The sequence below is a fragment of the Panthera pardus genome, unplaced genomic scaffold, assembly GCF_024362965.1.
Source record: "Panthera pardus isolate Hobbes unplaced genomic scaffold, ASM2436296v1 HiC_scaffold_17, whole genome shotgun sequence".
Lineage (NCBI taxonomy): Eukaryota > Metazoa > Chordata > Mammalia > Carnivora > Felidae > Panthera > Panthera pardus.
The window spans coordinates 131,345,413-131,360,182 of NW_026526732.1; the positions used below are offsets into that span (position 1 = coordinate 131,345,413).

The 14,770-nt window shown below is 45.8% G+C and overlaps 1 protein-coding gene and 1 long non-coding RNA gene across 3 annotated transcripts in view; one reads left to right on the forward strand and one right to left on the reverse strand.

Moving 5' to 3' along the window:
* SLC22A23 (solute carrier family 22 member 23) overlaps positions 1-14,770 on the forward strand; it is a 181,943-nt gene that overhangs the window by 133,040 nt on the left and 34,133 nt on the right. The gene's annotated exons all lie outside the window — the stretch shown is intronic.
* Positions 782-14,000, reverse strand: LOC109249457 (uncharacterized). Its single transcript, XR_002072589.2, has 3 exons — positions 13,945-14,000; positions 6,085-6,212; positions 782-5,644 (listed from the first exon to the last, which is right to left on the reverse strand). It is a non-coding gene; the product is annotated as an uncharacterized LOC109249457 (long non-coding RNA).

Consider the following 14,770-nt stretch of genomic DNA (forward strand, 5'->3'; position numbering starts at 1 on the left):
GCACGGCCTCCTGTCTTCCCTGTGCTTCTGTCTCTTGTCTCTGACCACTGGAAACCCTCGCTCTGTGAGGTCTGGCATCATCTCAGCCACCTCCTCTCACTATAGCCCCAAGGGCCCCCAGGGCTGTCTGCCAGCCCCTGGGGGACTGGACAAGGTAGGCACAGCCTCTCGGAGGCTCACACTCCCATACAGGAAGATGGGGTTGTCCCCACCACCTCTAGGCTTTTAGGACACCTGGCAGGGGAAAAACGGCAGGAAAGGGTTTCCTGGAATAGGTCTATGGACCTGACCCACATGGTAAAGGACTGGGGGTTTCGCTTATCATATTTTATCTCTTATTTAAATTTAAAAAGTATATCAAGGTTTAATGACAGGTAGGACATTCGTGTATTTAAATATGTTATAAAACCTAAGGAAAAAAATCCTTTAAAACTCACAAATGTAAAAATAAAACTTTATAGTGAAAAAGGGCACCCAGGGTAATTTAATAAGTGAGACGTGTGTACACATGAACAGATAGACGGATGGATGTGCCGAGGCACTGACGCCATGTGGTTACAGCTCTGGTGCTGCCCTCTGGGGTAGACCAGCTCTACCCAAATATGTTACCTGCTGCGATCATCACAGTGCAGTAAAACCTTGGTTTGAGAACATAATTTGTTCCAGAAACATGCTTGTGATCCAAAGCACTCATATCTCAAAGTGAATTTCAAGAACCATTGGCTCAGTTGTGATCATGTGATGTTCCATGTCACATACTACTCGTATTGCAAGACATCTCTCACTTGTCAAGTTAAAGTTTATTAGAAATGTTTGCTTGTCCTTCAGAACGCTCACAGAAGAAGTTACTTGCCATCCAAGGTTTTACTGTAATTATTTTTTATTCATATTATTCTCTAAGGGGCTTGGCACATGTTTGACCTACAAGTGCTCATAAATATTAGCTACTTTATGACTGCGATTGTATCACTTCTTCATATGCATGGAAACTAGGGTGTAGCCAGGGGCAGGGTAAAGAAATCACTGGTGAGGGACATATTCCACCTTTGTCTATAGCCTTGAAAGTCTCCATAAGAATCATGGTCTTTTTATCGCCTGCCACCCTTCCTCCCACCTGCTGCGGTAGGAAGTTCCTCACTCCTGAAGCCTCCATAGTTAGACAGGATGAAGTGGGCTGCTGGGGAGTGGACAGAGCTGCAGCACCAACTAGCAAGGCCAGCTGTTGGTGACAAAATGTTGAAAGCCTCTCGCTTTCCTTTTAATGAGCAAGTATATATGGTGGGTACCCAGGGTGCTCTCAGTACCTCTAAGAACAGATGCAGAAGCAGGTGTGTAAACAAGGACCATAAGCCAAACTGCATAACACAACATCACCAAGACGTAGGGTCTTGGCTTGGGAGCAGTAAGACAAAGGATGGAGATTGGCCAGAAGGGATTCTGTGGTCCAGATGGTGGGCTGAACTGACAGGGACCCTCCAAACACACACCCAAGGCTGGCTAAGACCCTGCACCAACCAAATATGTACACAGTGCTGAGTTCCAGTGCCAGAAAGGGGAACTCCCGGGGCCCAGACCAAGGAGAATGTTCGAGCAGGAGTGGACACAGACACAGCCTGCATGGCACATGAGCCAGAAAGAAGCTCAGAGAGCTTAAGGTGTAATACCTGCATTGAGGGCTGGAGCTGAGATCTCAGGCCCTTTCTGCACTTCGAACTGAGCTCCTTGAATGAATCCAGGCCTCCAAACCGTGCTGTTCTAATAACAGGATTAGAAAGTCTTTTCCCATCATAGGGACTCCCCTCCAAAGGTGGCTGACACCTTGGACTGTGGGCATAAATGATCCACCCTTACGACAGTGGAGCCTTGAAGTCTTGCACCACACGTGACTATGGGTTCCAAATTTCAACCGTTCTCCAAGATTGAGAAATAAGAACCAGTGAAGCTCGTTGGACCCTCTGGGTCCAGAATAAAACCTCCCCTGGAAAATCACTGGAGCCAGATACTCAAGACTCACGTAGAAGAAAATTTTCACCAAGGATGAACTCACAGCCAAAATTCACAGGGTCCACAGGAATCCATTAGGAGGGCCCAGAACTATAAATGGAGAAGTTTGCATCTCAGGAACTCTAGGAAATACAGCAATCTGAAAGAGAAGTGGATTCAAATAATTTATTAAAGTAGTTACTACCACCTCATGCCAAATTCTGTCCTAGATACTAAGGGTTCTAGAGAGGACCCAGACATGTGAGCAAAAATCTCATTTGAAACATACATTACAGTGGGTTATATGGGGGTGGGAGGGAGGCCAGAGACCATAAGCCCATAAACAAGCAAATAATATTCTTCAAAGAACCACCACTATGTCTATGAAACCAAGCGGTAAGTAGAGAGGAACAGTGGTCAGGATGGCGTCTCTGAGGGAGTGACATTCAGGCTGACACGTAAGGAAAGGATCAAAGAGAGGAAGTCACACAAGGTTCTGGGTGAGAAAACAGGCAAATGGGAACAGCAGGGCAAAATCTGGCTTCCACTGGAAGAGGAAGAAGACCATTGGGACTGAGAACAAAGGACAAGCTCAGACACACAACGGGGTTGTCTTCAGCATGATTGGGTTTGTTCTAAAAGCCATGAAAACACGTCAAGGTTTAAGCCAGGGAGGAGTGTGCTCTGGTCGGTGCTGTGAGAAAGTCTCTTGGTGACCGAGGGGAGGATGGCCACTGCCACGGGGCCAGGAGTCTGCACCGGGGGCAGGCAGTTTGCTCACCTGGAGAGGCCTGACTCCAGGTGTGTTTGGGAGTAGCCCCTGTTAGGGGTGCTGCTGGGCCTATGAGGGCAAAGAATAGCAGCTTGGGCTGTTTCCTGGGGTGGAGAGACAGGGCTCTCTGTGGTGTGGAGGCCCCACCAGGGACTGGAGCATGGAGTCCTATCCTGAGGGCAGAGCTCAGAGAGTACATGCCCAGAAACAAGGTGACCAGCTGCGGGGAGCTTCAAAAAGGGATGGTTTGATCCTGAGGGTAGTGGGATGGAGAGCTCAGCCATGATTGAAAGCCAGCCCGATTGGAAGTGTACGTTTTTTATTAGCCAGGTGTGGGGTGAGGCTAGCAGATCAGGAGATGACCTCCACAAAGAAGACAAGTTGTTACTCTCTGTTCCCTAGAGAAGGGGGCACACCACATCCCAGGGGCCCCACAGGAAAGCACCAGCTGGTCAGGAGGCAGAAGGAGGGAGGGGAACATGGGCAAGAGCCTTCACTGTGGTTTCAGACAGAAGAAAGGGGTGAGGAAGGGTAGGCAGGCTCCAGGTTAGCTATTTGGAGTAATTTCTGCAGGCTGTGGGGCTCAGGGGCTGCCCCTGGTTGTCTGGCATCTGGCCCTGGGGCGATCAGAGCAGATGGACAGCGGCTGGAGTGTGAGAGCCACAGAGGAGGTGGTGGGGGTTGTGGGCTCTGATTGGTTGGTTTGTATCTGAAAGGTGTGCAGGTGAATTATTGGCTATCCCTAAGAATTGGCTGACCCTGGGAGGGGCAGTCTTTCCTCCCAGAAACATCAGAAAACATAGAAAATAAAAGGGCATGATTAATACACGGCCATACAGCAGCTACAGGGTTACAGAATGCTCTCGAATGAAGTGAGCCCAGGACTAGAGAAGCCAGTCAGGAAGAGGTGGCAGCAGCAGAGGCATGATGTGCCTGGGGACCAGACAGAGTTTGACAGGGGGTGTGGTGAGGACAGGTGAATTCTGGGGAGGATGTGGCGTGTGCATGATTTGTGCCCCACCAAGTGGAGCCAAGATAGGAGTTTGATGTCACTTCATGAGCTGCCTGGGGATGCTCATACCTCCCAGGTCCAGGCAGGACCCACTGCAGTTGGCCTGCAGGCTTAGGTGAAGGGAGAGCTTCACTGGTGGCCCAGGAGAAGGAAAGGATGTGCTTGCTTGGGAGCTGGTATTCCAGCATGCTTCACAGAGTCATATTTAGGCACATTGTCGTGAAGCAAAAACAGAGGAGGGGATTCTGTGAATATTTCTTACCTGAATGAAAATCCTGTCAGAGGTAGTGGGTAAATCCACTGGCGGATGCCAGTGCCTGAAGCCAAGATCCACACTGCCTTTGTCCCTCAGGACACTAAGACCAAATAGAAGTGCTTCCTTAGTCATTTTTCTTGGGCATTCATTATCACTTAAGTCAGAGCAGTAGAGCTTCCATGCTAATCTAGAAGGAAATCCTATCGATCCATCCTTTTTCCAGAAGAAATGTGGAATTCTTCCAGGGTCACAGAAAACAAATGGAGGCAGGGGGCAGAGGCGCAGATTCAGTAGCCAAAATACTAGAGGAAGGGAGAATCTAAGAGAGCATCTGCTTGGATGTGGAAGTGGCCAGTGACCCCAGAGTGGAAGAAGGGGCTGGTTGGAAGGGCTTCTGCTTTCTGATTGCACAGTGTGTAAAAGGTGTCCCTTCCAGGTGGCTGCAGCCTGCTCCAGGACACACAGCTCGGGGACAGGGTGCCCTTCTCGGCCAGGAGCCCTTGTGGGGGGCAGGGTGTTTGGGGCTCCAGGTCTGTGATAAGTGAGAACATCTAAGAAAACCACAGGGTGGAAAATCAGGAAGGCGATACACAGAACAGGTGGCACCTGGCCTTCTGGGTGGGTCTCGTAGAAGAATGACATAGGAGTGAGAAGGTGGTGGACAGGGCACCCACATGGTGTCTATATAAAGTGGAGGAAACAGCACCAAGTATGGATTCCAAGAGATGATGAAGATGTTACTGCCTCTCTTCCAAGATGTCAGTACGTGACATCACCATGCCTTAACATGTAAATTAGTGATGCTGGGTATGGGTGATTATTTGTAAAAACAAGTGTATGCATGTCAGCTTTGGACCCGGCATGTGCTGGGGAACACTTGTGATACCAGTTCAGTAAGGTCCCCATGAGTGCTGTCATTGCAACATGAGGACATGAGCAGAACATGAGTGTCAGGGTATCCTCATGAACATGGCAGACACCATCCTAACTCTTGGAACAGCTCGGCAAGGGAGGGAAACATCACATTTCACATCTCGAGCCTCCTTTGTGGCAGAGGCACAGTAATATATACTGATTTGAACATATCTTCAGATTTTAGGAACACACTTTTCCCGAGATCAGCTGCAAGCTTCTCTGTGTGTGACACTATATTAACCATTAACCCTTGGATTAGGTTGGTGGGATTATTCCTGGTTTTAGCTGGGGAAACCAGGGCATTTAGAAAGCTTCACCAGAACACTCAGAAGTGTGAGAAAGTCATTAAAAGCTGGCTTCTGAACATCAGTGGTTCTTGTTATGTGGTTCCTGGACCAGCATCATCATCACCACCTGGGAACGCATTAGAAACACAGATTCTCAGATGCCACCCCAGGCATACTGACTGGGTCAGAAGGTCTAGGGTGGGGTGCAGTTCTGTGGTTTAAGAAGCCCTCCAGGGGATGCTGATGAGTGCTCAAGGTCGAGAAGTATGATGGATATATCATAGAAGAAAAAGCCAGATGTCCTGCACAAGGACTGAGGAACCTGGTGCTCCCCAGATAAAGGTGGTGTTGAGGCGTGAGGGAAGATCTGAGTCAGCTGTGGAGAAGCCACACGTCTTGTAGGAAGAGGTTTCTCGGCTCTGTAGGGAAAGAAAACAGATGCCATCCTTGAGGATCAGTGAGATATCATGCAAGACCTGGCTGTCCAATCCAATTCCACTGTGGAGAGCAAATTTGTCTCGTCATCTCAGACAGCAGATGTCATAGGTATTCCTGCAACTGATGAAAGAAGGCAAAAACTCTGGGTGCTGGATCTAACACTTTTATCCGTACTATGCAAACATAAACCTATACACAAGTATGTTTGGGAGTCTTAAATTACAGCCTGTGATCAAGGTTAATGGGAAGGAAAGGTTTCTCCCACCTTGCTTACCTGCCCTCTGAGCAGGCTGCTTTGGGGCATCTTCCTGTGAGTTTCTACCTTCAAATGCAGGAGAGCATTGCATACAGTTTTCTCTTGCTCTCTTCCAAGACTGTTAGCCAAGTACCGAGTTAGGACGGATTCTCATCTTGGACTCACCTAATGCGTGTTTTGCATGAGCTGCTTCGAGAAAGAACAGATATGTTGGAGAGTGCTTTGTTCAGTGGGAGTTTCATCCTGACGAGAGAAAAAGTGCTGTTGGCAATCCGTGTGATCATCAAAAGCATCTGGGAAAGCAATAAGAAGATAATAAACCGTATGGGAAATAATGAGGAAATTAGAGATGGATCAAGCAGCACTGAATAACACGGAGAATAAGTAATAGTATCAATTCCCCAAATGAAAGATAAACCTTGAGACAGAGGAAATTAGAGCACGCTGTCATAAGGAACTCACAGGGTAGAGGAGTAAAACAATTAAAAAACCCTTAGGAAAAAAGAATGTGCTAAAAGGGATTTTAATTTTTAAAAATTTCGAGAAAAAAAACCCATTGTAAAACATTTAAATGGCCTCAGGTTAGATAAGTATCCAGCATAAAAATTTACTAACAATTCCAATATGTAAATGGTCCTAAATATCATTGGCTCTTTTGAATATCATCAGAAATATTTTGGCCAGAATAATTCCACTTCTTTTTTAAGTTTTTTATTTTGAGAGAGTGCGTGAAGCAGGGGAAGGGCAGATAGAGAGAGAGAAAAAAAAATCCCAAGCAGGCTCCACACTGTCAGCACAGAGCCCAACGTGGGGCTTGAACTCATGAACCATGAGATCATGACCTGAGCCAAAATCGAGTCACATATTCAACTGACTAAGCCACCCAAGCGCCCCCAGAATAATTCCAAGTTTTAACATATCTGGAAGGTTTGCTCCTATCCAGGTGCTGCCCAGCATTTTCAATAATTTGGTCCCTTAACTCCTCTCCCTAATCCTCTGAGGTAGGGACCAGGATGGCCTCCAGTACAGGTGGAGAAACTGAGGTACAGGGATATTTGCAGCTTGCCTTGAGGTCCTAGTACTCGTACCTGGAGCCAGGATATAAAAACCTGCAGGCAACCCGGAGCCAGGATGAGGACCACAAGCCTCTTGGCTCAGTCATACGTGCAGTGGTGCTGCTGGGCCCCAGGGATAGGACCGAAAATGTCAGGCAGATGAGCAGAGCCCTGGCCCACTGAGAGCAACATGCACCAGGCACAGAGCAACACTTCTCACCAGAGGAGTCTTCTCTTCTAGTTCCTCTTTTTATATTTGTTTAACATTTACAAAAGTATTCCTTTTTTAAAAAAATTTTTTTTAATGTTTATTTTCGAGAGAGACAGATCATGAGTAGAAGAGGGACAGAGAGAGAGAGAGAGAGAGACACAGAATCCAAAGCAGGCTGCAGGCTCTGAGCTGTCAGCACAGAGCCTGACGTGGGGCTGGAACTCAAGAACCGTGAGATGATGACCTGAGCTGAAGTCAGATGTTTAATCAACTGAGCCACCCAGGTGCCCCACAAAGCATTTTTTAAAATCATTGGGTTATCAGTACCTTCCTTAATGGGGGACTCAATAAAAATTTGTTAAATTGATGAATTAATTTTGCTTCTTGTCATTGTTAAAATTATTTCAAAAGACCCTTAAATTTTTTTTTTTAATGTTTACTTTTTAGAGAGCGGCGGGGGCAGGGGGGGCAGTGTGCAAGTGGAGGAAGGGCAGAAAAAAGGGGAGACAGAGGATCCAAAGAGGCTCTGTGCTGACAGCAGAGAGCCCGATGTGGAATTTGAACCCACGGAGTGTGATCATGACCTGAGCCGAAGTCAGATGGACGCTCAACCAACTGAGCCACGCAGGCACCCTGACCCTTTAGATTAAATTTTATACACAGATACATAAATATATTCATTCCAGCGATTATCAGTCTTTTTTCTTGCCCACACACACTTGAGGGACCCAACACTTTCTTCCATCAAAAACAGTTTTATTTCAGAAGGGGGTCAAAGTACCACATGCTGAAAACTCTATTACTGGTAAAATAAGGGCCGCAGGGCTCCCTGCACAGCAGGAGGGAAACGGAATTCAGTTATACCAACAGTAAAGTCACTAGAGAAAATGCTTGCCTCAAAGGAAAGTGTAAGAGGTAAATCATAAAAGGCATATAGCCTCTGGGAGCTTGAAAATGTGCAATAATTATTTTTACAGGTTATCAGACAGTTAATTTGGGGAGACTTCTAGGAAATTTAAAGCCAAAAAAAATTACTCAAATCCCATTTGTCTACCAGTTATCCAGATGGCGAGAAGATTAGGTAATACTTACCAAGGCAAGTGTGTAAATAAAAATGGTAGCCCACATTTCGATCGTAACAATTGAATGAGCAATTAAAGGGGAGATCAAAATGTTCTCTGACTTGGTGTTTGGGGATTTGCTAATGGCATGGAATTTTAGGGAACCCTCAGGCAAGAGGCTGCCCATTTTTAACTTGTGAGTTGTGCAGAGATTATGTAAAATAATAGGAACCCCTGTGGTCAACAAAACCACTTCCTCTTCAAAGTGGAGAAAGCCTGGTGAACATGGCAACAAGTGATCCTTAAAAACCATGTGCTGTGCCAGAGGATATAGCCTCTGCTCTAAAAGCCAGTGTTACCAACTCCTTTGTCCCACTGTCCCCACACCTGGAATGTGCTGCAACATTCCGTCTCACTACCCTGTGGAAGCTGGGGTGCTTCAGGCCAGCTGGAGGAGCACTGAGCCTTGGAACCAGGCAGACCTCGGGGGGTCAGTGTGTGCACGCGTGTGCATGTACATGCATGCACGTGTGTCTTTTGTGGGAGTGGTGGGGTCGGACGGCTGGGAGCAGGCAGAAAGCAGGTAAATGGCCTCCCAGTGACAGATGTCTAGTGATAGCTGCTAAGCGGTTGCCCCCCGGACTGCTGGCAAGTGTCCACGTGGACAGGAACAGAGAGTGAGGCCAAGGGGCCCAGCCCCGTCAGCTGGCCACTCTAGCAAAGTACATGCCTGGTGCTACGAAGTGGGGGTTCCAGACAGAGCAGGATGACCTCACTCAGTCTCAGAGACTGTTTCTGTTGAGGTTGGGAGGGTGAACGTGCTAAAAGCAAGAAGCTGCTTTCCAGAGTCAAGTACAAGGTCAGGGTGGAACTGGCAGGAGCCACCCTCGTGATGAGTCCATGAATGTGTGGCCTCCGTGGGCTCCTTTGTTATCAAGATAGGACCCAGAAGGACAGAAGCAGACTCTGGGGAGAAGGTTGACAGGACTCCCTGGACAGACTGCTACGACAGAGGTGCCAATAAAATTCCAGTTAGAAGCAGGTGCCGCATAAACCCTCTGTTGCTTCTGCCTACTTCTCTCCTCCAGTTGTTTTCCAACATCACAGTTTTTTTAGTGTGATTTGCAAAAATGCCTGCCAAATTAATTCCCCCTGTAGCATTATGTTTTGAATGCCCTGGGTGCCTTATACTTTCTGTGGCCTCATAATTGCTTACATGGATAAATTAGTAAAAGGAGCTGGAGAAAGAGAATATAAAGAGGGAGAATGTGGAAAAAATCAACCCAGGTACACTCAAGGCTACAGAATCTTTTTAGGTGAATTCCAAGCATTCATCTGTTTAGAACGTGAGCTGAAGGATGTTTTCAATTTATCACAACTGTTAAGTATTCCGGGGTTGCTTATTTAAAAGGCTAGCTCTAAAGACCTTTTTGTTACTGACTTCATTCTGCTTGGCAAAAACCTAAAGCAGTGTTAGAATTTGTACAGTGCATTGCCCTGATCAGTATCTTTTTTAACTTTCAGAAGAAGGCAACAGTCACCATTAGCCCCATGAAATAAATCTAGAGAATGTTGGTGCCTGGTAAGGCCTTGGTGTCATTCCATACCCCCCACTCCATTCTGTAGATACAGAGAAACTGAGGTCTGGAGGGTGATGTGACTTTCCCAAGGTCACAAAGCTAGTATATAAACACAGCGTTCCTGATGTATTTCCTCTATAATTTTTCTGTAACAGAAGAATTATGGCTCTTAGGTGGATACCATTTTGGAAAACATTAGAGACACAAAGTTCTGAGTTTATTTGACAGATAATTAAGTGGAAAGGCCATGTAATTATGAAAGAATTATTTTCTACAAAGAGATTTATATGAAGAGTTTATTTGTCTCAGGAAAACTTTGGGGTTTAACCATCCTAAAAGCCAATTTTTATTTGATTTCATGATACTCATCCCTTCTCACTTAATTACTAAGTTTAACTCAAATCATGATTTAAAGTTTTGTTTAAAAAGAGCTCATTTATATTCACTTGCTATCCCCTGAATTGAACTGACTTAATTTTATATATATACATACATATATGTACCTATGTACACACATGTGTATGCATACATACATATACACATGTGCATATGTATATACATGTGTGTACATATGTATATATGTGTGTGTATAAATATATATCAGACAGAACTAAAGTTTTAAAAAAATCCAAGTGAAAGCTTGTTTACAGGAACCAAGCTTATATTATTATAAGAGCTTTGGACCAGAAACTTAAGATATTCTCCCAATTTGTAACTCATTCAATTCTAGACTTTGATTTTATTTTTTTTAATTTTGAGAACCTTTTCAGGATTTTATGTGATAACTTGGTGATAATCTGAAGTACCAACAGCTACAATTACCTCTAAATCAGAAGTACCCTTAGTACAGTCTGAGATTTTTTTTTTTTCACATACACATTCAGGGAAACTTGACTTCTACAAAGCCTTTCATGACCCTTGTGTCCTTCCCTCTACATTGGATGGCCTACCTGCTGTAAGCTTTTACCTGTAAGGTGTCTGTTAAATGACATGTTTTTCTCTGCTGGCAGGTTGATCATGCCCCGTATACATTTATTCCATGAATGATGTAATGTTGTACTTGACAGTGTGAAGACATACCTCTCCACGTGTATCGCCCTAAAATTAATACTTGAAGATAAAATTAATAAGAGTATTAGCTGTTAATCTTAGTAACCTCTGTCCTATATTTCCTTTATGAATAAATATTCTAGGACAGTAATTTAAAGAGTATAGACATGCTTTTAATGTAGAGAATTGCCAAGTTGGCATCTCATCAGAGCTGGTGTTAAATGTATTAGGAAGAAGACAGCCTAGATAGTATACTTGTCTGTGTCAGGTTCTCCAATTGGGTAGAAGAAATATGTGGTTTTATCTTTAAATGTGAAAGAAAAATACTGACTTCATAGTATTAGGAAAGGATCACAGTATTGAGTTTTAATTACTGATTCTACTGAGTGACTACACAGGTTACAAAGACCAACGTGCGAAAACAGGTCAACGAATGTAAATCAGATGGGTTTATGACTTAGCCAAATAACAGAGAAAGCAGGAATGAAGGCAAAGATAGGAAAGTGTATCAGAAACAACACATGACTGTTAAATCATAAGAGTCTTGTGGTCTGAAAAGCATGTGGTGAATTGGGGTTGCTGGAGAAGCAGATAGGGTTCTCCTTGTCTGAATTGCACACAGACACACAGCTTTGAAGAACAACCACCTCATAGTATCAATTAGGCAAACACAGAAAATTTATCCGCCTATGATGACATGGTAATATCAGTTGTGACGCTATTGGGAAAATAAGGTTTATGAAAATAAATTTTCCATATACCTCTTTAAGAGTTAACATTTTAGGGGCACCTGGGTGGCTCAGTCAGTTGAGCATCTGACTTCGGCTCATGAGTTTGGGCTCTGTGCTGACAGCTCAGAGCCTGGAGCCTGCTTCAGATTCTGTGTCTCCCTCTCTCTCTCTCTGCCTCTCCCCTGCTCGAGCTCTGTCTCTCTCTCTCTCAAAAATAAATAAACATTAAAAAAATTTTTTTAAAGAGTCAACACTTCATTGTAGCTATTTGGTGGGCATCTTTCTTTTAAAAGTTTTTTTTAATGTTTATTTATTTTTGGGACAAAGAACATGAGTTGGGGAGGGGCAGAGAGACAGAGAGGGAGACACAGAATCTGAAACAGGCTCTAGGCTCTGAGCTGTCAGCACAGAGCCCGACACAGGGCTCGAACTCATGGACCGCGAGATCGTGACCTGAGCCAAAGTCGGACACTTAACCGACTGAGCCACCCAGGCGCCCCTGTAGGCATCTTTCTAAAATAGATTTTCCTGGTTTTGAAGCAATGTGGTAAACAGCATGACATGCAGAAAATTACACTGATCTAGAGGTCTAAAGATCAAGTTCCAGGTCTGACCCTGCCACTGATGTTACCCTTTTCCCCCAGGAGGGCATGGCAGGGGCTCAGCCCATGTGCTTGCCCTGAGGAGCTGGATTAAGTGCAAATGAGAGACACCCCCCTCAGACTCTGCAGTTTATTTTTGTAACTTTGCCTTTTCTTGGTGGGTGATGAGAGGGTTTGCGTCATGGCACTAGGCACATCTGTGTTATGGTGGGATGAGCCTTCACTGCACCTTGATCAAGGTTGGAACATCTGTGTTTTCCCATGTTGGCTGCTGTCCTGCTGTCTTTCCCAAGCCGGTGTGCACCCTCTGCCCCTTGGCCTGGGGCTGTCTAGACCACGGTTGTCTGAACGGGAGCCTCAGAGTTCTTTGAGGAAAGTCTGTGTTTCAGTGGATGTCCTCTGAAAGCTGCAGGTGATTGAGTCAAAGACCCTTTTCACTTGACTGCTGATTCTTGGCTTTTTGTGGAATAATTGAGGCCACAGGGTGAGTGACCTATAGAACGGTGGTTCTGTCATGTTCCAAGTACATGCTGGAAAATGATGCTGCTCACCTTGTTCTGATGTTGGACCAGCCTTGTGTCAGGTGCCCTCAGCCCACAAGTAGGAAGTTAGTGTAGGTCATATCTAGGACCTGGAGATAGAAACCACTATGCACACATCTGAGGGTGATGCTCTCTGCACCACTGATGTAGTCTGGCAGGAAGGGAATTTTTGAGGGTGAAACTCGTATTTTTCACTGAAAGTGGGGGCAATGCAATACAGCAGAAGAAACACCAAGATCTATCAGTGTACAAGTGCCCAGAGTATGATTGGAAGGAATCGCCCCCACCAGGCAGGTGTCTTTGCCCCTGGAGGGGAGGACAACGGGAGGGCGGAGGCCTTCTCGAGGGCACCAGGATTGGGGGAAGGGTTCCAGGAGGGCTGGAATGCTTTAATTTTTTAAGTAGAGAATGGATTTATCTGTGATTTGCTTAACGCAAAATGAATTTCATAGCCCAAGCCTTTGATCCAGTCTCCCCAGCTGTAGTTCGGTGGATGGTGGCCTGCCTATGACTGCCAGGAGGCCATCAGGAGAGCCAGACAGGGCGCTGCCTGTGTCATTCAGGCAGGCACTCGGCAGGTGCCCCGCACCCCCCTCATCATCCATGTGCAGCTCCACCCTCGCCTGTCCCAAATTCTGAAGTGCCCAGCCCCCATCCCATCTTCAGCTACTCAGCATCAGATATTTGATGCTTCTGCAATGAAATGTTTGTACATTCATGAGGAGCTGTGCCTGAGACTCAGAATGCTCGTATCCATTAGGTCTGGTTCTGCCTCTGGTGAGGTCAGGCCAGTTCAGGCTTCATTGCCAAGTGAATTAAATCAGTAAGGTTTTTGGATTTCAGAACCTTTGGGATTCTGAAATTGTGACTGAGGAATCAGGGACCTTCTAACCATCCTGATGTAGCTCGGAGAAGGCCTCAGAACAATCCATCATTTGCTTTGGGGCGAAAGGCCCATCAGACCTGTGATCTTCAGCAGAGGGAGGAGATGTCTGCCTGACAGGGTCCTCCATCCGCCCTTACTGTGCTCTTTGCTCACTTCCTTTGCAGGGTTTAAGACCAGAGCAGGTCGAGTGGAGACTTCAGATTTGCCTACATCCTTCTTGCAGAAGCCCTGGGGTTCATTGAACCACCTGGCTTGGAGCGATCCCAACCTCTCTAGTCATGGGTTCAAATTCACCTCTGTCACTTACCAGCTGTGCAAGCTGGACCATGTGCCTGTACTTTCTTTGCCTCAGTGTCCCCATCTGTAAAAGAGGAATAATAATAATAATAATAATAATAATAATAATAACAACAATACCTCATACTGAGCTTGAAAGAATTAAATGCTTGCAGCTTTTGAAACTTCCTGCTCTGCTCCTGGGGGTTGAGGCAAGCCATTTGCTCCGTGGACACTTCCTTCTTCCGGAGGCACGGCCTCCTCCAGCAGCCATCTGCAAAGCTATCTCCCAGAGAACCCACTGTGGCTTTTCTGCCAGGTTACCTTTCGTGGTAGCAGAAGTCACTCTCACGGCCACTTTCTCACCATATCTACACAGGAGGGGACACCAGGCAGACGTGGCCGCCCACTGCCTGCTGTGATCTTTTATTTTTGTTGAAAATGATCAATTTCTCTAAGGTTCAGCTGCATTCCTTCCAGGTCCTGGGCTGTCAGCCGGCTTTTTAATTTGCATGGTGTTATTACATTATGTACTTGTCAGGAGAGATTTCATTAAATTCCCATAACGTGGCCACACTACATGTTATCCAAACTAAAAAGCCATCTCTGGGCTTTCTCAGAGGCCGATGGGCCAACAAGTTCTTTATGACTTTGCAGTAAATTTAAATATGTGGAGGGCATCACAAAACTTCATTATTCCATGCATGTGCGCATCGGGCTTGTGGTTTTCTGGAACACCTGAGGAAGCATCACTAGAACGGTACCTCCTGAGCTGCTGTCACCTAAACACCATCTGGGCATGTGGAGTATGTTTCCTTGCCGCAGCCACTGAGGTTAAGGATGTGGGCTCCTGAGTC